Raw genomic sequence first — 27682 nt, 5'->3', positions numbered from 1 at the left:
AGGTATGGTAAGCCAAAACGTGATGTTTTCCTAAGCTTATAAAATAGTTTTGCAGGTCTAATAAGACCGTTCCGAAACCCTTACTGTCAAATATTCATTGTTGTCCATCATTAATGTCATTCTCCTTTAATTTTATATGAATGCAACCACATAAGCTCTTGTTAGCAAGCTATGTTACTCATCACAGTGGTATAAAGATATGACTTACTTAACTTTACTGCTGAAAACTTTGCAGCTAAATAAAAAACACAACATTGAACCAGGCGGAGCTTTTCACATTGCCTGCAATCAGCCAGGAAACAGAACCATCAATTAAGTTGCTTGTGAACAAACAATCTGCATAACTACTTAAATTTCTGTCAGTTCATGTTGTCGCTGCAACATCCTGCAACCAACATATTTTCTGTGTATGTGCTCATTCCTTCCTTCCATACATAAACCTTTCCTAACGCTCAAACACGTCTGTTATTCTTTTTTTTTTTTTTTTTTTTCACAAACTCAAATACAGTCCCTTCTGTGTGTATGAATTGATTGAGTGTATGCATGTTTTATAGATTAATGCCCGTCTATGTCCTATAATGACAATCTTTTCAGTGCTTGCTATTATCCTTTTGCTGTTTATGGAAAAAATGCCCTGGTCACCTCTGGCCTTATGAGTATGTCTGTCAGTCAGTGCCTTTGGCTATAAGCGTGCCAGTATGAACACGTGTCTGTCTTTGTCTCCTCCAGAGGAGAGTGGGCCGCGTACATTAATGGCTGTTTTATATTTCTTACTATCTGAGTCTCTTTTATTCATGTTGACCATGACGGCCTAATATCTGCCTGTCAAACAACTTCTATTCACTCCGCTAACAGACTGGAGACTGATACTTAAGACACAAAAAACACACACCTACGTATAGTGTGCTCATACCCTCCTCGGTGGATTAGTGGGTGGTGAAGGAGCCACACTGGGCATTATGTACTGTTCTTGCTCCAATCAATTACTATTCATTTATTCCAAAGGAGTGACCGTGCCCTGAACCGAAGAGGTATTATAACTAATGTGTGTGCCTTGCAGTTTATTCAAAGCTTTTTTACAAAACTTGGTCTCTGTTTTATTCCCCTCCTACCTCCGTCACCTTCTCGGCTGTGTGTTCACTTATTTCTCTTGTCTGCTCCTATTTCCCCTCCTCCTCCCTTCCCTCTCTTTTGTTTGCATCTCCTAGTCTTTCTCCTGCTCTTTGATTACTTCCCTCCCCAGTCCTCTCTTCTCATCACTGTCCATTCCTACTTTCTTTTTCACATCTCCCAAATCACTCCTGCTTTTTTTTTTTAACATCTCTCTATGTTTATTTCCTTTGCTGACTTTTTCCTTCCTCACTTTTTTGTGTATAATTTTACAAGAATTTGCCGAAGTCAGCTGCAAAGTTACATTATCTCAATCCGAATCACTTAAAATGTTCCAGTTGGTGCACTGCAACTGATTTAAATTATCAAACAATTTTGATCTTGCATTTTTGGCAAGAATGCTAGCCTTCCACATTCTTTTTAAGGCAGTATTTAGCTGCACATTTTCGGGTATGAAAGCTCACATTCTTCCCAACAGCCACTAACACTGGCGTTACTTCCTACAGGGCTTAACAAGAAGGTATACCCTATTGTCTGGGGCAAGTAAAACATCACGTTCAAGTTCAAATCAAAATCAACTTTGGGCAAGCAGATTTCTGACCCACTTGACCAATTGGGCAAGGGAAAAATACATTGATCCCTGTTCCTATTTGTGAAATAGTGTTAATAGCACACTAAGGAGTAGATTGTCATTTTTGCCCAACTATTGGTTTCCTTGTCAAAAGTCTGAAGAAATGATTGATACCATTTTCGCATTTACAGCCAGCGGCCACCTTGCTTAGCTTATCACACTAGAATTACCGCCCCATAGATGTATGCCTCCACCAACCAGTCAAGTCTCAGTGACAGTTTACATCCATGTCTGTCCAGATTCATATGCAGCCATGACAGTAGACAAATATATATATAAATAATAATATAAAGACAAAGTTTTTGCAAAGAAGCTACAAATTCCAAAGTATGACATATGGTCACAGTCTCCCGTTCTGTTCCTGAGGTATTACGTTGAATAATTGTCAGAAAAGTGTTTTGCAGAACAATATGATGTCACAGTAAAGTTGACCTTTGACCTTTGAGAAATAAAATATTGTCACTCCATCTTATTTTCTTATTAGACATTTGTGTGAAATTTTCTCCTAATTAGCACATGGAATCTTGAGTTATGGACAAAAAAATGTGTTTTGTGAGGTCACAGCAACTTCTGATCTTTTTGCATGAAATTCTAATCAGTTCATCCTTGAGTCCATGTGGATGTTTGTGCCAAATTTAAAGAAATCCGCTCAAGGCATTCCTGAGATTCGTGTGCATTCACAAGAATCGGACGGACGCAAGAGCACAGCGACCACAACCTTTGACAATAAAAAACCTCCGTCTTGAGATACTGCACTCATGAGAATGCGACAGACAGACACACAATGTCTTTAGCCGCAGCTGTCGCCTGCACGAAGGCGTGAAAATCTAGAAACAGGGACAGACAGCTAGTTTGCCTCTTGCCAACATGAGTGCGTTCACACTAGGCACGAATAATACAATGCCTGCGAGTGAATTACAAGTAAAGTCAATGTAAAACGCAATTAGATTATTCCTGCCAGGTGGCACGATGGATGTGACGCAAAATATAGTGCCGCAATTGGAGCTAGTCGCGAAATTTTGCTTCGTATGCTTATTCGCATGAGTTGAAAAATCTGAGTGTCAGTGCAAATCAGCATTGAGATTCTCTGGGGACATACGATGCCAAGGACCTCCTGGCGGAAGTTAATTAATCAATTCAGCCATTTCACATGCATAAGACACAAGGTATTTGCGCATATAAGCAAATCAACACAAAATATTCTGGCATTCAAACTTGCGCGAGTAATGCATTGTGAAAATTTGGTATGTATACAATATAAATCTCACTTATTTACACATACACACCTAAAACCAAAGTGTAAAAACTTTCTATTTCTCAGCCATGAGTTTTACCTTTATTGTCATTATCACGTTGATGGCTGGAATACTCTTCATGTACCCCTCTGCAGTTAAAAAAAAAAAAAAAAGAAATCCAGCCCTGATTTTAAAATCTCGTAGACTTTCACCCCCAAAGGTCCCGCTGCCCCGTCTTTCCACTCCAATGTGTCCATGTAAAGTAGTATGTATTAAAGCCTTGTAGTCCTAATAACATCCAATTTTAAGCCCTTCACATCCATTACCAACAATACAATAATCCCCTCTCCCCTCCCTGTCTCTCTCTTACACACACACTGCATTAGCCTTGGGAGAGAAAATATGTAGTAGTGACATTGGTCTAAATGGACTGCTTTATGGTGTGTCTATGTGTTTGTACTGGGTGTCTATGTGAGAGGGCATACCCACTTTTTGAAGAGACGATACATTTAAATATCCTGTAAAGATCTTTGCACTGATCTGATCACACGGTGCTGGGTTATCAGTTGGTATCAGGCTCATGGAAGTACATATAGTAGATATATTTATTTATATAGAGGTGGGAAGGCCTCAGTAACAGTACTAATAGCATCAATAATAGATCTCACAGAGTTAAATAAGTACTTGATGTGTCTTCTCTGATATTCTGTACTTATCCTCAAAATAAAGTGCTAGAAACATGTCTCCCCCTTTTTCTGCATTACTAAACAACATAGTAGACAAGTGACAATGACTAAATAAAGGGACATGACGTCAAAGCTTTTAAGCTACCTTTGAGTCAAGAGTATGAATAAAAAAAAAGCTATTTATGATTCTATAAAATGAAAGAAACAAGAAGAACTTCAGCCGTGAATGACAACTGTAAGTGTACAAAAGGTGTATTACTTTGACTAGTGAGACACTTTTCACTTGTCCTAATTAAGATGGTTCCACAGGAGAGACAAAAGATAATTACCATAAATGAACAGCAAACAGACACCACCCCTTTAACAGCCGTGCCCCACCCCACTCCTTTAAAAATGCTATTATTATGTGAGGAGGCAAAACTGATACATCAAATGGATGCATTGGTGGAATAATCCAATTAATTGCATTGTGAGGCCATTTGGTTTTCAGGTGTAGAGGCTCCTGAGTGGTGCTCTGATGAAGAAATATTTGTATGTATGAAAGGGATCAGCAGCACAGTCACTGTTTGAATTACACTCCAGATTTACACTTACACATTCCAACTTCACAGATTCATTCATGCATTACAAAGATTCCTCATGTGACATTTAATATATCTAACTGCAGTCTTCAACACAAAGCAATTAATACTACTACAAATACTACTTTGTTTATTTCAGCAAAAGCCATTCAAGACATTAACATTCAGTGACGACCTTTCTGTGTAGTAGTTTATAATGCTAGAACTCCCATTGTCACGCTCCTACTGCTGCTGTTTTTAGTTGCTGGTAATGCAAACCAACATTTCCTACTGCTGCTGCTTCACATTAAAAGCATTCTACTGGCTTTTATTTTGAAGCAGTTGCCATAAAACATAGACTGTATAACATTTTGGCTGTCACCATCTTGGTTTTTTGGAGCCAGAGGTGACCATATTTGGAGGAGTGAGGGTGGATCTGACTGAGAATCTGAGACTACTATTTTAGATTTAGGGCCCTATTTCGATGGTCTAAAGCGGACGGCGGAGGGCACATAATCCATGTCGCAAGTGTCATTTCTATTTAGATGCAGGCGCAGTTGTCATTTTTACGCCCTGCGCCCCCATCATCTAACTAGCAAATGAACTTGCGCTTCTCTGGGTGTGATGGTCTAAAAATGAGAAGTGGTCAGGCGCAGTCATGGCACGTTGCTAGTTAGATGACGTAAAAAAGCAAATGTGCCAGTGACCAACAAAAACCTGGTCTGAAGTCAACAGCGCAGTATTTCGCTGTTAACGAGTAAGTAATATGCGTCTCTAGGCGGGTGCACAACGCGCGTGCACTCTGCTCAGACACATGGAGCAGCCACACATATGCAAAAGATAACAAATAAAAATATGATTACAATGTGAAAGGTTATTATTGTGCACATTAAAAATATTTATCAGAAACACGTCTTAATGGTCAGTCATTAATCAGAATGATCTAATCGCAATAATAATGATCATCATAATCTGGGAGGTCCAAGCTGCAGTGTCCAAATATACGGAACTGCGAGCAGACCTCCACGGGCTGATGATGCATAGCCTGTAAAATGAACTTGTCTTTCCCATTTCAACTGTGATCATTTTGGCATGTAGCCTAAATCACAAAATCAAAGATGTGAAAACATTTGATAAACTTTATTTTGACATAAACACAACAATAACCAGCTTCTGTGAACTAAAAACGTAAACTTATAGCCCTACAAGTACAAATGTATATGTAAAAAAAAAAAAAAAAAGCTTTTAGAATGTAAAACTGAAGATCATCTTGTCAGGAGGAGGAGGAGGAGGAGGAGGATGACCCCAGCTCCGCAGCCAGCCCGCAGCCAGCGCGCAGCCAGACCAGACGGCCTGGGTGCAGCCACGGGACCAGCCCTTCCTGGACCTTCGGGCGGGGGGGTTCAGGATGCTGGAGAGGGAGCTGGGCTCTCTAACCTCCGGGGTTAAAATAAAATTGAATAACTTACAATTTGTTGACAGCGTTTCTCCCGTGCGCGCGCTCTCTCTTTCTCTCTCGCAGTCTCACTCTGTTTCTTTTCTTTTGACTTTTCTAAGTTGACAGATGCTGAATATATACTCCCTATCTGATGCTGTGGCTGTTTGTGGCTGGCTGAGAGGGATGTGAACTTATTAGTTTGCAGCTGTGTTAATGAAATCAGGTTGGGTTTCCATTACACGTGCCAAACGGTGCCAATCCCCTTTGATCTGACATCAGATGTGCAGGACAGTCGATATAGAGATACATTTATCTTCTCCTCAGCTGTAAAACGCTCACTCTTTCCAGTTGGTAGGTCCGCCATCTAACTAGCTCTCTGCCGTGCGCTCCAATCGCGCCTCTTTTAAAGGGAATGAGAGGTGACACTCTGATTGGATTATTGAATGATACACCCAAAACACACCCATGACTAATTCACAGAGTAAGTCCAACCTTTTTAGACTCTCCGCCATGGCGCACAGTCTGAAAACGCGCTGTCTAACTAGCAAATGACTGGGATACGCCCATGCGCCGCACGCCTGGCGCTTTGCGTTTTAGACCATCTAAATAGGGCCCTCAGTCTTAATCTTGAGAAAAAATGTTTATTAGTTTTAGTCACATTTAGTCATTTTTATCCTTATAGTCTAGTTTAAGTCAACAAAAATTCAAAACGTTTTAGTTGATGGAAAGTCATGTCCTACTCAAGTGTGGAGAAGCTTTTGCAAATACAGTGGGGATAATGAAGTATGCTTTGGACTGCTGTCCTGCTGGAAGGTCCACCTACAGCTCATCCTTATTATCCTGGTGGATGGCAACCACAGATTGTACAAACTAATGAGCGTAGTTACTGTGACGTCACCCATTGGTTTGTGGACTCACATTTTGAAGGCTGGAGTTTGGCATTTCGGCTGTCACCATTCTGTTTTTTGTTTTTTTGAGTCAGAAGTGACCATATTTGAACAAGAGGGTGGAGCTGTGAAGGAGCAAGGGGTAGATCTGACCCACAGACTGTAGCAACGCCTTGCAGAAAGCCTGTCACTCAAAGTGGCCTAACCTTAATTCTGCATAACTTTAAACCTTCATAAAATGTAAAAGGGTGAAATATATAAAAATTCATCCCCCGTACAGTTGTCATGAAATGGGAAATTACCTATAAAGACCAAAACTGTTTTTTGTACCAGGCTGTAAACATGTTTATTTCTGCTGTAAAGTTGAGCATTTTAACATGGTGGTGTATTGGAATTGACTCGCTTTTGGAGCCAGCCTCAAGTTATTAAAGAAACTGCATTTTTGGCACTGTCGTGTTGGCTTCATTTTTCAGTTATGGAGGTTGCCACTTGCCAAAAACTTGTGCTGACTGTGATTGTTCATAAAAACTATGTCTATAAAACAACACAACGGTCATTTTCTGCACTTGTTTGTCAGTGTAGGGTTGCTCGATTATGGAAAAACTCATCATCACAATTTTGTTGGTCAATATTGAGTTCACATTTTAAACAATTTCTCATTGACTTTGGAAGCATCATACAACTTTAAAAAAAATAAGTCTTTTTAACAGTGAATTTTGTCAAGTGTTGTCTGATATCTGCAGCAATTAACACTCAGTAGCATTAGTTTTTACTTTAGAAGAACATATACTTTATGAATCCCTAAGGGGAGATTCTTTTTTTTTCCACTCTGTTGTCATGTACACATAGGTCTGAAATACACACACATGCACAGACAGGGCCTATATATGCATTAAATGACAAACTAGCTGCTCAAGTAGTGTTTGCTGTCATATTAAACCTCACCAGTAACCACTAGCGTCACCAAATCAACCACTGAAATCTTCAGGATTATTAATGTGACACATCAGAGCTTCCAAAATGTGAAGGGCTGCAGTACCATGTAACAATTTAAAACTTTTTTTTTTTTTTTTTTTTTTTTTACAATATTGGCATTAAAATGTGTGGACTGTAATGCCCTTTAAGCACAAATAAATTAATGAAGTAATAGATAAGGACTGGTTCTCTCTATATTGAGAACATCTTTCTTCCAGCTTCCTGCTCATTTTTGTCATGTTTTTTTTTAAAATCAGAACTGTATTTTGCTAAATTGTACACCTCTCTCCTTTCTTCTTTGACCTTCCCTCCTCCATGTCTTCCAAGGCTACAGAAGATCTACCCCCCCAACACACACACACACACACACACACACACACACACACACACACTTCTCCTGTTTGCCTCTCCCCCCTCATCCCCTCACTGCCCCCTCCATTGTAAGAACCAACAAGTCTGCCAGACAGAAAGAGGTCAGACTTCTTATCCCTGCTTCATAATGGTTTCTGAAGAGCAGAGCACTGTGCATTGCAATAATTACCAAGCCGTCGGACAATAGACGCTGCATAATCAGTATGGAGATGTATGCTGTCTGCCTGTCTGTCTGTGCCTTTTCCAAACAAACTAAACACTCACCGTATTCCTGCTTCCTTGGAGTATGTATTCATTTGTGGAGCTTTTCATTCTCTGTATGTCTTGTGTTATATTACTATTTGCCACTCACTACTCAACTGTGTTTCTCCTTTCCTCTCCTCTTTTGCCCTTTCTCTTTCGTCTCCTCTTCTACTTTCTTTTTCTGCCTCGTTATTACAACTTTCTCCCAATGTCTTCATACCAAACCTCTCTAGCATCCTCCATGAAACTGCCTGACTGGCCGACAAAACACAGACTTACTTTTATTCACAGCAGGGTCAAGAGTTGTCGGTATTAGTGTGTGTGGTGAAATATGTGCATCTGCAGGGTTGAGAGTCCGTGTGAGTGATTTTGTGAATGTGTGCGTGCAAAGTTTGTGTGTTGTGGTGCAGGGTCAAGAGCAGTAAGTCACGACCTGTTGGCCGCGAGACAGCAACACCTACACACTTAAACCTCTTCAACCTCAATGTGTCCCTTAAATTTCCCCTTCAAAGTTAGTTTGCATACATACTCTGCATCTGCTTGTTCCAATGCTACACTGAAGATGTATCACACTTACATTTAGTGAACTATTCAAAACCAAAAAGCCAAGTCTCCTTCATATGGAACCATTTTGCATAATGATTAATGTTCGTTAGCAGGGTATAAGGTGATGTTAATAAATTTGAAAGAAACCCGGAGGTGTTAAAATCGGGGGACCTTCAATGACGGCAATTCTAATTTTTTTTTTTTTTTTTTTTTTTTTTTGAGACAAGGCCAATGACTTTCCTTAGATTTAGCCCTCAGTGGCTTTAGTTTCCTAACTTTTGCCATAATCATACTTTAAATTCCCTGCACATGAAAGTCTTTAGGGTAAATAAAAATATGAATGAACCTTCAGGAAAAACGCAATACAGGCAGCAATACAGTTTCATAGTACTTAGTTAAAGCATAACTTGTGTTTCTTACAACTTGCATCATATTTGTGTAGTATTTGTCATGATTCCTATCTGTAACTAAAAAGTGCACTCAGGTGTGTTTGGGGGCATGTGGGTGGGGCACAGGGAGTGCAGGGCAGGCTGTGTGCAATGAACTGTATTGAAATAAAAAGGAGACAGTATGCAGGTTACATTATGAAGGGGTAATCAGAGTAAAAAAAAATAAAAAAAATAAATAAATAAAAAAAACCTTCCATACCTCCCTCTCCTCTCACAAACAGACTACAAGATGGCGGCAAACACAACAAAAACAGGAAAGTATTTCTCTTGTATCATGCCTAACTTAAGTGGATCATATATCGGGTATGAAATTATTCTACAGATGCTCAGGATCGAAAGGAGACCAAACTTTTCTATGGGTGTCAGTTTTTAAGCCACAACAAAAGGCAACTGACAGTAAGGCTTGTTGTTAGCCGAGCCAATTGCAACGCCAATTTGTTGAGCACTTGAGGCTCCTGACTGCCAGTTAAGAATAGTGAGGAGTCAGCAGTCAATGATGGTATAAAACTGGGCATGTTTTCCAAAAATTGTAAAGGAAAAAACAAAAAACAAAACACAACCATAAGAGATCCTTAGGCATACAGTCAGAAATGTGCACACAAAATGTTGGGCTGATGGGTCCAATAGTATGCAAGATAAGCTATGGAAAAAAAAGATACACTCACAGACACACAACCAAATACATGATGCGCTCCGGGCTTATGCCTGGTAGAGCTGCAACAATTAATCGATTAATCAATAAGTTGGTAGGGGAAAAAAATATAAAAACTATTTTGAAAATTGATGAATTGCTTCAGTCATTTCTCAAGCTAAAATGGCAACTATTTGCTGGTTCTAGCTTCCTAAATGTGAGATTTTGCTACTTCTCTTTGTCCTTTATGATAATAAATGAGTCTTTCTTGACTGTTGTTTGGACAAAAGAAGCAATTTGAAGATGTCCCTTTGAGTCCTGGAAACTTGTGTTTGGCATTTTTCATAATTTCTTTCTAAGTTTTTTATAGACTAAATGATAAATTAATTAATCCTGATAATAATCAGGAGATCAGTCAATAATGAAAAAACATTTAGTTGCAGCCTTGGCCTTGGGAAGATAATGATAATATCGTACTTCTGAAGTTAACTGCTGAGATGTAGGAACATGGGAATATTACTAAAAAGGAGTCAGAAGGGGCAAGGTACAAGTATGATTAGACAAACGATGAGTTTAGCCAAACTAATTTGGGTGAGAAATTGAAAGTGCTCAGTGAAAGTGCCTGGTTCAACTTTGAACTTTCAACTTACAGCACTTATTGTAGTGGTGCACACACACTGTTTTCCTGTGCAAAGATGGATTTCTACTGAAACTTTTCCTTTTACCTGCAAATTAAGTAGTTTAGAAGTAAGTAGTTTAGATAAACTGGCTGAATTGTTGTTTTGTTTACAACCTGTCTGATCCTTTAATGCAAAGTTTTTACATGTGTAGTTGTAGGAGATACTATTATAGCTGTGCCATTACATCAGTGGTAGTAGTAACATTAGTCATAATATGACAGGGAGTATCTGTGCAGTGCCTGTTTCAAATGTGTGTCTTATTAGCATTGCATTCCTGGTCCTTGCTCTCAAAGTTAAGTCAGTCATGTTGTTATTTTGCTTCATCTACAGCCAATGTTGCAAAAACTGCTGTGATTCTTGCCTTCAAGTTCATACAGAATTTGTCCAGTTGGAAATCTAAGTTGTTAAATTGTAGTTGGCGCTACAGTTGGGGTTGTTACTGTTTTATTGGGGTCATTATTCAAGCGTCTGTCACACCCTTTTTAGTACAGTTGTTGCTAATGTAACTGATGTTAATTTTGGCTTTGAACCACTACTGTAGACTCACACACATTCACAAATGCATGCACAGGTTTGTCTTTCAGAAAAGTGTGATTTGGGTGTCGTCCAGCGCAGATGGCTCAGAGCAGAGAGGAAGAGACTGAGGGAGGGATACGCAGCCAGAATGAGTTTACAGGTATAGTGGATTGAATATAATCATGTCAATGCCAATATTATAAGTTAAAATTCATATTCATATTTCATTATATGTATTTTGTATTTTAAAAGAAACACTGCATATATCATTTAAATTTTTCATGCAGTGACAGCTGCTACCAACCTGTCAAACTGTGCTTTTGTCTGACTTTAATTAAAAAAATTCTCAGAAACATTAGCATCCAGTGCAGCACAGCTAAACTGTGTCTTGACTTACTTTTCTGCCTTAATAACAAATACTCCAACTGCTCTGTCTGTTGTTCATTCAACCTTAATATCTGACTGACGTCAAAAGGTATTGTCATGTTCTGAATATGGTGTCAAGTATTTATAGGAGAAGTTGAAAGAGGCATGTTGGCCCACATTTATAATGCATAAAACAGGAGCACAAAGAGCTTGTGCACAAAGAGCTTTTCTCTCTTAGTGCCACTGGGTATGGATTTTGCTCAAACATTATATTCAACCATCAAAATAAGTACTCTAAAATCAAAATAAAAATGACACACCATGTCCTGAGGATGATCATAAAAATATGCTGCTATGGAAAAAAACCCAAATTCCCCTGCAGTCACAGGCAACCCTTTCTCCTCAAAATTAAATTTATATACAACTTATCTGAAACAGCAAATACGGGAGGGAGGGAAATGTTATGCCTACCAAGTAATGTTCTCTAATAACATGATGAGGAGAAGCTGCTTCTTAAAGCTGGGGTAGGCAGTTTTATTTTGGCATCATCGGGCAATAATCCCATAATAAACTTTGAACATATTGTAATTCACATAGTCTAAGAGAAAACTAAACTTCTGTACCTCTTCTCGGCTCTGTTTTTAGGCTATAAAAAATCTAGTCTGTGACTGGAGACTTCAGAGAGACTTCAGACTTCAGACTTCAGAATATTTATTGTACCCTTGGGTAAATTCGGTTTACAGTGAGTGAGTCATCTCGTATTGTGAACACACAGAACACCACAAGACAAGACAAAGTGACGGTAGTGCTTAGGCTAAAAGAACAAAGAGGACGGCCCCAAGATAAAAAGCAAAATAAGTTAGAACATCAGTAGATAAAAACGCCTAAGAACAAAGAGGACGGCCCCAAGATAAAAAGCAAAATAAGTTAGAACATCAGTAGATAAAAAGGCCTAAGAATGCGTCAAACCAAGCCAAATGATAAAGATGTGCCATTCATAAAAACAAGATAAAAGAAACAGTACAAGAAATAAATACATAAGTTATGTTACAGTTTCTCTCACTTGTTAATAGCACTGATGGCTGCTGGTACAAAGCTGTTTTTGTAGCGCCTGGATTTACAAGCAGGCACCGTGAACCTCCGACCTGATGGGAGCAGCTGAAACTCACCATTAAGAGGGTGGGAGTCATTTCTTACAATAGAGTTAGCTATCCTCTGTAGCTGTTTAGCATACAGGGATTCTGGGTGAAGCTGAGACTCTCCAATCAGCTTGCTAGACCATTTCACGATTTGGTTTAAACAGTTTTTGTTTTTTAAGGACATGTTTCCAAACCATGAAACAAGACAGAAAGATAAGACTGATTCAATAAAAGCACGATAAAACAAGGTCAGTGTTGCACTCTGGAAAATAGGGATAAATAATCACACAAGTGATGCAGTGTTTCCTCAACCAGAGCTTTAGTGAAGTGAGTCAAATCATATTTTACAACAATACTTTCATTGAAACAGAGTACATCTGCACAAAAATACATCTGCATATACTGTATAAGTATGTTTACAGCTCAAATAATGTGATTAAATGCCACTTATTTTTAAACTGCACATTAATTTAACAATCTAAACCTGCAGTCTTTTAATAAACAAATTGCATTATACAACAACTGAATCTAAATTATTAATAAAATAAAATACAGCATTCCTCAAACGTAGTTCACATTTTCCCTATTAGTTCATTCTCCTCAGTAAATCTGATGAAAAGTAGCTTAGTGAACTCACACCGTTTTCTTATACAAAAGTTGCTAATTAAACAAATAAACTTGAACAAATCAAGTAACTACATGAACAGGATATAAACTGTGCAAAATACATTCACTTTTGTGCATATACACACGTAAAACAATGAAGACACTTGGCGTATTTAAACAAGATGGCGGCAGTCTCGCTCGCTCGTACTTACTTTTAAATACCCAGTAAACATAGTTTTAACTTACTCAAGCATCATATAAATGTTCTCCTCACAGTCAAAATGTCTATAAATTTATCAGAAACAGTTTCACAGTTCACAATATCGACCACATACCTGGAAAATAGGGATAAATAATCACACAAGTGATGCAGTGTTTCCTCAACCAGAGCTTTAGTGAAGTGAGGCAAACATTGCGCGCGATATCCCTTGTATGAGGGCGCAAACAAAAATAATCGATCTCCGATCCTGACAGATCTAGACGTCCTTAGTGGAAGACAGAGATTATTATAGCTTAGTTTTTAACTGTAACAAATAAAACAAACAATGAAATGAATAAGAGATTATGTAATATTTTAACCCCTTCTTAAACATCTGATGAGTTTACAGTTTTTAAACCATTTTTTAACTCTTCACATTTACTGTTTTTTAACTCACATTTATAGTGACTTTATGGTCTTTTTAATCACATCTCAGCCCTTTTTTTTATGAATTGTTTCTTTTACCTATATGAGCTTTTTAACTTCAACAGGATTTTAACTTATTGCAGATTAATATATCACCTTTTTTTTTAAACTATTACATCAGCATGGTCCTGTCAATGTTAAAAGTGGACAGTTTTCTCAGAAAAAACAGGCGCTGGCGTCCTTTTTTGTACACAGCTTCGCAGTTTGCCTCAAAGTTCAGTTTGTTGTCGATGACAGTTCCAAGATATTTGTATGTGTTGACACACTTCACTATCTGACCTTTTAAAACTGTGGCCTCTTGATTTGAAGCCCTGTTTTTACGAAAGTCAATGATCATGTCTTTTGTTTTGGAAGTGTTCATCTCAAGGAAAGATTTACTGCACCAGTCAAGAAAATCATTAACCACTGGGCCATGGCTCGTGTCATTGTTTTTCAGCAGGCTGACAATAACTGTGTCGTCTGCGTACTTTAAAATGGTTCTATCCTCTCTGCTGCTGTGGCACATGTTTGTATAGAGGATGAACAAGAGAGGAGACAGCACACATCCTTGTGGGGAGCCAGTGGAGGATGTAACCTGATCCGAGACAGCTCCATTCACTCTCACTTTCTGTGTCCGGTCAGATAAGAAGTTCAAAATCCAAGATGGGATGGGTCAAGGTCATGCTCAGTTTTCTTCAAAATTTCAGATCTAACAATTTTCTCAAAACATTTCATTACAATCGATGTCAGTGCGATTGGTCTGATATCATTGAGGGTTTTGGGAGAACTGATTTTTGGGGCAGGGTTAACAACAGCATCCTTCCAGACTCTTGGCACATGCTGCATCTTTAGAGACTGATTGAAAATGTGCTGAAAAATAGAGCTCAGCTCCTTCACACAAGATTTCAGCAAGCGGCCACAAATGTTATCAGGACCATAGCTTTTATTTGGTTTAAGGGAACAGAAGGATTTTTCAACGTCCTTCTGGGAAATAAAAAAGTGCTGATTGTCACTCACTTTATGACTCACCTCCTGTATTTCCTGACTAAAATCAAAAGCATCAAAACGTGTATAAAAACAGTTAAGTGCATTTGCAAATTCAATGTCTGACTCAAAGTCATCAAAAGAGATGATACTGCTGGTTTTAGAGTGTTGGAGGCCTGCAATGGCTTTCATGCTAGACCAAGCAGATCCAAGATTATTCATAGCCATCTTGTTCTCCAGCTTCCATTTGTAGTCCTGCTTTGCTTTTAAAATCCCAATTTTCAGCACTCCTGCAAGCAAAGCACAGCCTCCTCAGTCCAGTCCTTAATGTCTCTTGTATGGACCTTTTCCCTCTTTAACACAGTTCTGTATGTAGGCAGGAGATGCACACAGTTGTGATCCCCCGAGCCCAGGGGGGGTAATGGGAGAGATTTATATGCCTCCTTAACAGACCCATAACAAAGATCAATAGTTTTATCCCGTCTGGTTGGACAGGTTACATACTGATAAAAGTCAGGTAGTGTCTTTTTAAGGGAGACATGGTTGAAATCACCCAGTACGAAGATCGGTGCATCAGGTGAGACAGATTGCAGTTTCTGCACCACATCATGGATGACACTGCAGGCAGAAGAGGCATTGGCTTTCGGATGTAAATAAACTGTTGTGATAAACAGTTGCGGGAACTCACGGGGCAGGTAGAAAGGACACAACGATACACATAAAAGTTCAACATCTGGAGTACAGATGCGCTCTCTGACAGTCACAGATTTAGGATGACAGTACCGTTGATTTACATAGAGACAGATTCCGCCTCCCTGTGATTTCATTGTTACCTCTGCGTCTCTATCCAAACGGAGTGGCGCACCGAAGCCATCAATGAGCAGGTCCGCGTCTCGATCACGTTCAGTGAGCCACGATTCTGTGAACGTCAGAATCCCACAGTCTTTAAAATCCTTCAGAAAGCGGACGAATCCCTGAAGTTCATCCATCTTATTCTGGAGGGACTGGGCGTTCCCCAGGATCATCGAAGGCAGGGGAACCCGGTTGAGCCTCAGCTTCCTCATGCGTAGCCGCACACCTCCTCTCTTTCCTCGCTTCCTCCTTTGGCTTCTCTCCCTCCCTTTATCACCACCAGTTCTTGTGTTAGGCAGTTTAAGGATGTGATCCGGAATCTGTGCCGTGATATCTGACACGTCAGCCGGCACTATGTATTTAAGTTGGAGCAATTCATTTCTGCTATACTGCAGCCTATCACCACTTACAGTCCAGCTGTCATTCAGAGTGAGCAGGAGAAACAGTAGCCAGAAACACACCGTAGGGCGAAGAAAGTCCATTTTAGCCACGCTGTCTATCAAGACTCCACGAGGAGTGTAAAGCAGCACATGAAACAACTTACAAACAACTAAAAACAACAGACAAATAAAAATACGAGGACGCCAAACTCTCTGACGGGTCGCTGCGTGCGCATGCGCCCCGGAGGATACACACCCCAGGGGGTGCTCCTATTGGCTGTTCTACAAATGCAGATGCATTTGGTGCTCCACCAGCATTGGCAACAAGTGCTTACACTGCAAAGCAACCCAAAAAGGAAGACAGATTTATTAAAATGACAATCTAAAAAGAGTCTGACAATAACTGAGTAAAACATGTCAATATCAGCGAAGTGTTTCAGAGATGGAGAGAAAACGTCGTTAATAGTTTTGTGTTCTGCTAACCGGAGCCAGGCTGCAGGTTCAACGTTATGTTTATGAAGCTAACATTAGCTAGAGCCTCGACTCACACTACAGACCACCCTGCCAGAATTAGAGCGGGCAGCAGCTGCAGAGACGGGCCCAGCCACCCGAATCAGCAAACTTTCTGTTGCTGCCATTACACAGGTTCCACATAGCACTCCCACTGACCACCGGTGCCCTGTGACCCCCAGCACTGGGATTTGCATAGGCAAACTTCAGGTCACTACAGTCCCTGACTGAAGGTCTATCTCTAAGGGTGCTGCCCTCCCTCCTGCCGGTAAAACCATTCACAGTGGAATGTTAGCAAGCAAATCTTGTCTCATTTGTGGTCTGATAAACAGAGATGTAAGGACCGGGCTGAGGGAATGCACTGCGCAGTCCGACGGTAGAATAATTTATTTTGTTTATTTAATTTATCCTTTATTTAGCTAGGAAGGTCCCGTTGAGATAAAATATCTCGTTCAGAGAATCCTGTTTCTGAAGACATAAATCTATCTGTGGGAAACACTGGATTGCTGTACAAAGCCTGTGCATAAGGCTGTGGTTGTCTGGTAGGAGTGGCTTAGGAAAGAGAAGACAGAGCTGCATTGGGAGAGTGTATTTTCAAATTCTGTATTTTGTCTGTATCTGTGTTTAATTCTTTTCTTTTTCCTTTTCCAGATTTCTCCATACCCCAACAACAAAGTATAACAAACCTGGCAAAAATGTTGACACTGATCTTATCAGCAAATGTTCCCTGACTGGCGTATTCCAGTTAATTTCAACCACAACAGACAATTTTTCAATACACTATCAAGTCGTTATGACTCCGGCATTATTTTTTTATTATTACCTTTTTTTTTTAAATAAACACTTAACTGAAATGACAGTCTTTCCCTAACCTTAACCAAAGTGCTTTTGTTGCCTAACTCTGGCAGGACTCTGGATGCAAACCCGGGAAGTCCTGCAGTTTTTATGTCCGCCATCCAACCAGACCACCTCCCTGTGACTCCAATGTGGTACATAAATGAAGTGCTTCATAAACTCTAAGAAACATTGCCTCTAAACATAATCCAGGCAGCGATCACATTGCAACCACAATCTTATATGAAAAAAAATAAAGCAATATTAAACTTTATAAGAGACAGTGTTGTCACAGAAGAGCAGATGAATCCAACAAGGACAGGGGACTAACACTGTAATCTCTTGAGAGGCATAACTGAAGGGTTTGAGTCAAGCCATCATGTACAACAGCAATGCTATGTGGACACATGTTCATTAACATATCAATGCAGAAAGCCAGCTATTTAGCATTTGCATATATTGTCATTATGAATTCTCTGAGGAGGATATTGTGAAATATTTGACTCCTGACTTTCACCTACAGATTTGCACACAAAGCCAACAGCACCATGGGTCCTCCCAGATGTTGAAGTGTATTTTGCGACAGCATTATAGTAAATGGTAAACAATGGACCTGCACTTGTATAGCGCCTTTCTAGTCTGCCGACCACTCAGAACGCTTTTAACACTACAAGTCACATTTACCCATTCACACACACATGTTCACACACTCGTGGCCGAGGCTACCATATAAGGTGCCGCCTGCTACTCCATTTTTAACACACTCTCAATCTGATGGAACAGCCATCTGGAGCAATTTAGCGTTCAGCATCTTGTTCAAGGATACTTCGACATGTGGACTGGAGGAGCTGGGGATCAAACCCCTGATCCTCAGATGAGTGGATGACCAACCGATGAGGCAAAAACTTCCAATATGAAATCATCTACAAATAAATATATGTGGCTGCAACAATCATACAAGTCAGTGAGGGATTTCTGATTGTCTTTTGCCAGTCACTGTATGCTAACTGAACTACAGGCGAACATGAAGGTTTAGCTACATTAAATATGTCAAAAGAAATGCTGTAAATAATAATAATAATAATAAGTCACAACTTGATGGGAAGGCAAGAAATGACTGTTTATTGCAAGTGCTCCAAATTTTGGTAATCGCAGTTGTAGACTCTTAACTACAGTATGACCAGGACATCATCTATGTCCTCAGTTTTGCATTTTAAACCTTGGGCGGTTGAAAAGAAACATGAGGGCATGTTTTCTCTTAAGAGGGAAGGACAGCATGTAACTAAAAAAACAAATGTGGCTAAATAAAAACAAAAACTTCTTTAACTCTCTTTTTTTAGAAATACACACAAGGGAAATCATTTTCCTGTCTCTTGTGGCATCAGAGAAGACATTAATAAAAGATGACCTCCGTCCAAACATGGGTTTCTTTCAAAGTGATCAAAGAGCAATTAAGGAATTTGTAAAGAAACATCATAAAAAGATTCAGATTCAACTATTTAAAGTTAGACATCTTCCTTTAATTGAATCACCGGTGAGGATTAAAAAAAAAGTTAATTAGTTTTTTTTCCTGCTATTGGTGACTTTTTATTAGACTGCAACAATTTGCATAAAGGCACAGCTATGTCTTTTTAGGACAAAACCAAGGTCAGCACCTTTCTATTTATCTATCACTGCAGTTTTTTAAGGGATATTCACTACGTACTATTGTGAATTTGAAATGAACTTGAAGTTTCCTTGAATACTACCATGGGCACAAGCAGAAAGTGTATTAACAGTGTGTTTATGGGTGGCAGGGAGGGAAAAAGAAGACGTTATAACACACCCCTAAGGACACACTCAGTTCTGATTACAAGCAATCCCACACTCTGACATACTGCCCATGCTTTAGTGGCAAGCCTGTTTTTTTTTTCTTTTCAATTTGCATATGAGGTCGTTAATTTTCTCAAAGCCGCAGACTTAATGAGTGGATGGCTGAGAAGCTGAACGGGATGCAAATAATAACATTTGATAATGCAGAGCCACAAAAGAGGGGGAGAGGCTTCCCATTCATCGAGACGGGACTTGAGGTAAATATGCACAGTAATTATATATCGGTGCACTTTAATTATGAGGCTACACAGGGAGTGAGAAAGAGAAAGAGTGAAAGAAAGAAAGATAGACAGAAACACATTGAATTAGACGTAACACCATATAAATTAAACATTTGAAATAAAGACACAATGAGGGAGAGGGAGACTAAGAGTGGGCTAAGAGAGGAATTACTGTGAAAAAGGAAAATGACGACAATGATTAGACATGGACTGACACACACTTTTGCACACATTATTTCCAAACACACACACGCACAGTTGCAAGCACAGCTTCATTTTATGAGTATGTGCCTGTGTGTGACATCAACTCGATAACAAAGTAATCCCTCCAGTAAATGGCACTTATAAGAGATGAGAATCTTGAATAAAAGACAAATCAATAAACTCAAGGAAGAGCCCTGTGTGTGTGTGTGTGTGTGTGTGTGTGTGTGTGTGAGTGTGCTACTTTGTTATATCAACAGCATAGGAGTGTGTGAGCTAAGCAGGAGGCCATACACAATACAGTTTGACTTGGCTGAATAAAACAGGGCCAAATGTACACATATGCCCATATGGGGGATGGAGGTTTACATTGACAAAATAAATGTTTTCCCTCCCAATAAACATTTAATCATAAAAAATTTAAAAGATTGACATGTCTCTTTTTTAAAGTCTCCAAAAGCAGATCAGGAGCCAGAGCCTTCAGCTATCAGGCTCCTCTCCTGTGGAATCATCTTCCTGTTACGGTCCGGGAGGCAGACACCGTCTCCACATTTAAGACTAGACTTAAGACTTTCCTCTTTGATAAAGCTTATAGTTAGGGCTGGCTCAGGCTTGCCCTGTACCAGCCCCTAGTTAGGCTGACTTAGGCCTAGTCTGCCGGAGGACCCCCTATAATACACCGGGCTCCCTCTCTCTCCCTCTCTCTCTCTCTCTCTCACTCTCATCCTATTACTGCATCTTGCTAACTCGGCCATTCTGGATGTCACTAACTCGGCTTCTTCTCCGGAGCCTTTGTGCTCCACTGTCTCTCAGAATAACTCATACCGCAGCGGTGCCTGGACAGTGTGACGTGTGTGGTTGTGCTGCTGCCGTGGTCCTGCCAGATGCCTCCTGCTGCTGCTGCCATCATTAGTCATTAGTCATACTTCTACTGTTATTATACACATATGACTATTGTCACACAAGTATACTGTCAGATATTAATACATACTTTCAACATATTGTACCACAGTAGCCAGAACTATAACTATAATATTATTACTTTCATTAATGTTGTTGTAAGCTACTGTCATTACCTGCATCTCTCTCTCTCTCTCTCTCTCTCTCTCTCTCTGTCTCATTGTGTCATATGGATTACTGTTAATTTATTATGCTGATCTGTTCTGTACGACATCTATTGCACGTCTGTCCGTCCTGGAAGAGGGATCCCTCCTCAGTTGCTCTTCCTGAGGTTTCTACCGTTTTTTTTCCCCGTTAAAGGGGTTTTTTTTGGGGAGTTTTTCCTTATCCGCTGTGAGGGTCTTAAGGACAGAGGGATGTCGTATGCTGTAAAGCCCTGTGAGGCAAATTGTGATTTGTGATATTGGGCTTTATAAATAAAATTGAATTGAAATTGACATGTTTTTGACAAAAAAAGAAGGTGACAAATATGAAATGTACAGGCCTGAAATGAATACAGGAAAAAAAAAACTTTGCCACATGAAAACCTGGAATTCTTTGGAAAGAGGGTTGTAAACAGCTCATATATCCAAACTTCAGCAACTTTAGCTTGACTGTATACTGGTCTTAAAGGGATAGTGCACCCAAAAATGAAAATTCAGCCATTATCTATTCACCCATATGCCGATGGAGGCTCAGGTGAAGTTTTAGAGTCCTCACATCCCTTGTGGAGATCCAAAGGGAGAGGGGGTAGCAACACAACTCCACCTAATGGAGGCTTACAGCGCCCCAGAGTCAAACGTCCAAAAACACATAATTGAAACCACAAAATATCTCCATACTGCTCGTCCGTAGTGATCTAAGTGTCCTGAAGCCCCGACATAAAAAGTTGTTTGGAAACGTCATTTGAACTCTGTTTTTAGCCTCATTGTAGCCTGTAGCTCTAACTGCCTCTCTGTGCACCGCGCTCATGTATGCAAGCAGTATGGAGATATTTTGTAGTTTCAATTATGTGTTTTTGGACGTTTGAATCTGGGGCACTCTAAGCCTCCATTAGGTGGAGTTGTGTTGCTACCCCCTCTCCCCTGGGAGCTCCGCAAGGGATGTGAGGACTCTAAAACTTCACCCGAGCCTCCCTCGGGTAATGGGTGAGTAGATAATGGCTGAATTTTCATTTTTGGGTGCACTATCCCTTTAAGTGGCTGACCTAACCACACCTGTATGTAAATTTCAGACCTAGGATTGTCCGATTGTCTGATTGTCCAGTACGGAAGATGAAGTTGAGGACATAGAAAGATCGCTTAAAGGAAAATTTCGGTTTATTTCAACCTGTCTCCTATCGTCCTAAATTTGTTTCAAGTGACTAGTGACCTAAAAATAATAGTTAGCATGTCTGGAAAGCAGAGCTAAATGGTAAACAAACACGGCACCACACCGGTAAGGTAAGACAACACGTTTACATGTCGTTTTCTATATGTTCTCTGACATTTATCCTAATGATATGAGGCGGTCTTTGTGGAAAAAAAGCTTGTTTAGTGGATTAACTTTGCACTTGAAGTATGCCCGTTCACTTACGTTTTAACAGGTCTGATGCTACTATGCACCCCGGCTGTATCTAGGCTAACGGCTAACATGCTAACTATTATTTTTAGGTCACTAGTCACTTGAAACAAATTTAGGACGATAGGAGACAGGTTGAAATAAACCGAAATTTCCCTTTAACTTTATGTTAAGAGATTGGGGATCTCATGACAACAAAACCAGCACTGGATTTCTTCATCCTCTCTGTTGTATTGAGGGCGGACTGGATGCTACAGTAATTCACAATTTTCCCTCAAGGTAAATGTGATATTACAAAACAGGATGTGCCAAAGCTAGTTGGTTAGCTTACTCATTTCAGCATCTCTTCTATTGACAGAGATACAGGAGAAATGGGTCCAGTCAAACTAAATGTGCATTATTCTCATCTACTGGCTTGTATATGAGATCATACCAACCTAATTAAGTGAATGAGATATCAGCCGTACATGAGCAATCCACGTTAACACAGTTTTTCATCATTGTACTCATAAGATACACAGATTCTGCCATCAGTTGCGTTCATTAAGCCACAGCAAGCTGCTGAGATTTTACTTTTTAGCCAGACTGCCTTCCTTCCTAAAAAAATAGCCGTATATGTCGTCTGTGCACGCAGCTTATTACGACCCATATTTACATTTAATGGTGGTGACCTCTAGTGGGTGTAGTAATTATCGGAGAAAAGGAGAAAGTCAGATGACGTAGTATTAAAAGCATCAAAGTCTGTGTACGGAAGAGGTTGGGGTGGATGGATAGTCAAACAAACACAGGACTTTTACCCAGGAGACATCCATGGGGCCACAGCTATCCCCATCCTCATGTTACTTTACAAAAAAATAATTTCAATGAGTTCTACATAGTTAGCTAAGCACATTTTGATTAAGAAAACACAGAGCATTGGTACTGAATGTGTACTTTGCAATGACCTAGACTAGGAAATTAAATTTTGGCTTGGTGCATCTCTAATTCAGGCAAGAGACAGATGATCCTGTGGCAGGTTATCTCACAGATAGCTTGGCAGACCACGCCATGCAAAGAATTCAAAACTAATACACACCTATGTTACACCCGCAAACGTAATAACAGCCCACAAACGTAATAAACCACAAACGTAATACAAATCTGCAGCTTTGAATGTAATAATCCCGCAAATGTAATAAATTTCCCACAAACGTAATAACAGCTGCCTACTACAAACGTAACACACAATTTTCTGCAAATGTAGTAACTATTACATTTGCAGGAAATTATTACACATGTGGGAAGGTGAAAATCTAAACTGTAATAACTTCCCACAAATGTAATATGAAACTGAATAATGATCTTTGTGGTTGTTGTTGTTTGTTTGTTTACTTCTACACCTGCCAATAGTGATGCGTGTGTTGACAAGCAACCCGCAGGTTGGGTGGGGCGGGTCAGAAAGTGACAGAGCAGCGTTCTGAGTAAGCTAGAAATAACTTACAGAAACACACACATACACACACACACACACACACACACACACACACACACTGGTCATTCCTTGTCAGTTCACAGAGTTACTCTGTGGCAGCAAATATGTCGTTTAATTGGATTTATTTTATTTTCTTCTGCCTCTAGTTAATACGGATTTCTCTGCAGCATCTGGCCTACAGTACCTGTTCAGCACCTCGGCTACATAGGCTACATTAATTTAAGTTCACCAGTCATTAATTATTTGCAAGCCTTTAATTGTCAGTGTTCAGACAGTCTTGGTCCATGTTACTATCAAAAAGTACACGGACCAGTCTTAAATCTTGAAAAATGTTTTCATTACTTCAAAGAATGAACGACATATTCAAGTTTTTGGCTTTTCATATGCAGACATATTTTAATTAAATGGTTCAAACATAGGCTACATAAGCCACCAACATAGGCTCGTAGCCCTAGCCCTTAAAATCATATGGGCATTTTCAGCAGATAAATGTGAAAACAGCCTTCGAGTGTCAAGCTCTGCACATACATCATTCTGCACAGTGAGGCTCAAACATTCATCTGTAGGAACAAGAAGAAAACACATTTTTGAGTGGAGGAGAATAAGTTATTGTAAACCATGGTTTTTAAAACCTTACAACCTGCACCTGACCCCCTATGAGAGCCAACCCATCCCGCAGTGCCGCTGTCCGAGGTGCTGAACAGGTACTGTAGGCCAGATGCTGCAGAGAAATCCGTATTAACTAGAGGCAGAAGAAAATAAAATAAATCCAATTAAACAACATATTTGCTGCCACAGAGTAATTCTGTGAACTGACAAGGAATGACCAGTGTGTGTGTGTGTATGTGTGTGTTTCTGTAAGTTATTTCTAGCTTACTCAGAACGCTGCTCTGTCACTTTCTGACCCGCCCCACCCGACCTGTGGGTTGCTTGTCAACACACACATCACTATTGGCAGGTGTATAAGTAAACAAACAAACAACAACAACCACAAAGATCATTATTCAGTCTCATATTACATTTGTGGGAAGTTATTACAGTTTAGATTTTCACCTTCCCACATATGTAATAATTTCCTGCAAATGTAATAGTTATTACATTTGCGGAAAATTGTGTGTTACTTTTGTAGTAGGCAGCCGCTATTATGTTTGTGGGAAATTTATTACATTTGCGGGATTATTACATTCAAAGCTGCAGATTTGTATTACGTTTGTGGGCTGTTATTATGTTTGCAGGTGTAACACACCTATATTTAACCACACACAAGCACACTGTTCCCTTGTCCATGCTGAATTAACCCCATGTTGGCAGCCAGTCGTCAACCAGTGCCCCTTCACGTCATAACCCACTTATCATTTTCAATAGAAAGAAAATGGATGAAGAGGTGGCATGGTGGACGATGTGTTTGAGTGTTGAGAAAACAACAGCAAGAAAAAAAAGCAAAAGAAAGAGAGGAAGAGAAGTTTGAGCATCATGTGACCAACATGCTGTTTTAAATATAAAGACAATTTACACAGATGAATTAGCTGAAGAATTTTTTTGGATGGATGGATGAATAGATGGAGAGATAAAGAGAGAGAGAGCTCTTCAGAGTGGGGATGAGGAGGATGAGGAGTGGGTATGGAGTGGACAGATGTGCTCTAATGTGTTTTGGCCAGATCTCTGCAAGGACAAAAACATGAGCGCACACACACATACACACACACACACAAGTCAGTCAGCCAACATATCTATTATCTACTCTTTTATGGTACTCCGTGGTGGAAGAAAGAAAAAAGTGTCATATCATTCATATTCTATCGCTCTGTTTTTCCATGTCTCTGTTTTATTTTTCTACATCTCTAAGCAGTAACTTGTAGGAAATGCCACCTTCCCATTCAGTCAGTCATGATCATGTATGCACGTAACATATACACACACATACACACACAAAGTCCCTGTTTACATGGAAAGAAACCTAATGTGTCATCCAACCGTCCGATGCATCCTCTGCCGCTGATTTCAGCCAATCACACAATTAGAGAGCTGATGACCCATCTGTCCATATGATTGGCTGATGGATGCTTCTGAGTGTGTGTGTACGTGCATGTGCCTGTGTGTGTGCGCCTCAGTGTGCAACGGTCTGACGAGCCCCCAAATGCATCTAGCCAGTGACAATTTTCTTTTGTTACCCACAACCACCAACAGTTTTCGGAGAGAGACACAGAGCTAATGCGAGCCTGTGAACAACTTAATAGCACTTGAACCAGTTTGCCAACTTGGAGAAATAATTTCATTCAATTAGATAATTCTCCCCCTCTCCCTCTCTCGCTCATTCTCTTGTTCCCTGGAATGAGTCATTTGTGATATAATAGCCACATAATGGCTTGAAAGCGGGTTCGACAGGAAAAAGACAGATGTAGGGTGAATGAAAAGCGAAATGGTGAGGTGGAAGAGGCTCAAGAGTCAGTGCAGACAAGCTGTATACACTAGCATCATCAAAGGAAGCATTTCTATACATGCATATAGAAAACACACATACTGTACGCACACACACATTGCTCTATTTGCTGTCTATTAACAGTCTGTGCTGCTTAGCGATAGGAGATGCGATAGCATCTTCTCCGATGGTATCTGTTATCGAAGTACACGCGTCCTTCAGGCGTCCATCGTGCTATCGGTCCTCTCATCTCTCCTCTATCTCTCTTGCCATCCTCCTCCTCACCTTGTCTCTCCTACACTCTGCACTTCTTGCTCATCATTTATTTGTGTTTCCATCATCTTCCCCTCGCTTTTCTAAAATTCTTCATTATCTTGTAGACCAGGATTTATTTATCGTAATATTTCCACTTTACTTGTGTTGCTGACACTTAAACCAGAGATAGTACACGTTTATACCTTAGAGTACATATTTCAGACCTAGAGTTGGCTTGCTTTGGTCTGAATCAGCGACTAATTTTGTTACAAAGTTGCATAATTGCCTAGAGATGGTTTGCGTTCTCACGGCAGCATTTATAAGTGGACCAGATACAATGCCTGTGCAAGTAAGCTGCTCTTGATTGAATTTCCATGCGGAAAAAATCCAGAAAGTAAACAAAACGTTGAAGAAGGGTACACTTGCAAGATAAATGTGACACTTTCTAATGTCACAATAGAGGGACAAAAACATGGGTTCATTTTAGTGCTGGTCATCGTGTACTATATTGCTTCCATTGTTCATTTTAGGCAAATCCTACAATTTGAAAACAAGGCGCGGCTCCAACTAGAAACAATGTTTTGATGCATTTGATGCGCCGAATGTGCATATTAAGGCAGTACAGGAGGAGGTGCATATTAATAATCCTCCAGGACTGTAACATGTTCATGTTTAACCCACACAATGCGACTGGAGTTGGTTCGGGTCGAGTTTGGAACACGTTCTCACCACAAACGGACCGCACCAGAGCTTGTTCCGGTAATGACAATAAACTTCCTCGAATCCTTGAATCCTTGTTTTTAACCGGACCGAGACCACCTCTTCAAGAAGGTCTCGGTCCATTTGTTTTGGTGCACACCTGAGTGCAATTGCTGTGTTCACACCTGCCAAAAAGAAATGCACTTAGAGAGACAACGAACTTGAGTTCAATTGAACAAAACCAAACAGGGCAGGTGTGAAAGCACCCTAACAGTGTCATCTGCCATAAATACACACATTTAATGTTAAAGGGAGCCTATTTTGCTCCTTTTCAGGCTCATTCTTGTATTTGCAGTTTCCACTAAAACATGTTTACATGCTTTAATGTTAAAAAAAAACCCACTATATTTTCCTCATACTGTCTGCCTGAATATACCTGTATATACCTTCCCTCTGAAATTCTCCATTTGGTCATCGTTTCCAGGTCTACCACATCTGAGTTCTTGGCGTCCCTGCACACCATCATTGCAGCCAGAACAATGTCTGTAAGAGAGTACTGCGGCACTTTATACCATGAAAAATCACTAATAAAAGGCTTCCAAACCAGTTCTTTACAATTGTGCATGTTCCAGCAAGAATAAGATCCAAAATTACCAACACTGGCGACTAAGATTTCGTGTTTCCTTATGTTAGCATGTAGCTACATGTAACAGTGGACTTGCAGCTGGAAATTAAGTATGTATAGCAGCAC

The 27682-nt window shown here is 39.9% G+C and overlaps 1 long non-coding RNA gene across 1 annotated transcript in view; it reads right to left on the bottom strand.

Moving 5' to 3' along the window:
* Positions 1 to 27682, bottom strand: part of LOC144461942 (uncharacterized) — a 241714-nt gene that overhangs the window by 63640 nt on the left and 150392 nt on the right. The gene's annotated exons all lie outside the window — the stretch shown is intronic.

The sequence above is a fragment of the Epinephelus lanceolatus genome, chromosome 24 (assembly GCF_041903045.1).
Source record: "Epinephelus lanceolatus isolate andai-2023 chromosome 24, ASM4190304v1, whole genome shotgun sequence".
Lineage (NCBI taxonomy): Eukaryota > Metazoa > Chordata > Actinopteri > Perciformes > Serranidae > Epinephelus > Epinephelus lanceolatus.
This window is presented reverse-complemented; position numbering and strand designations above follow the sequence as displayed.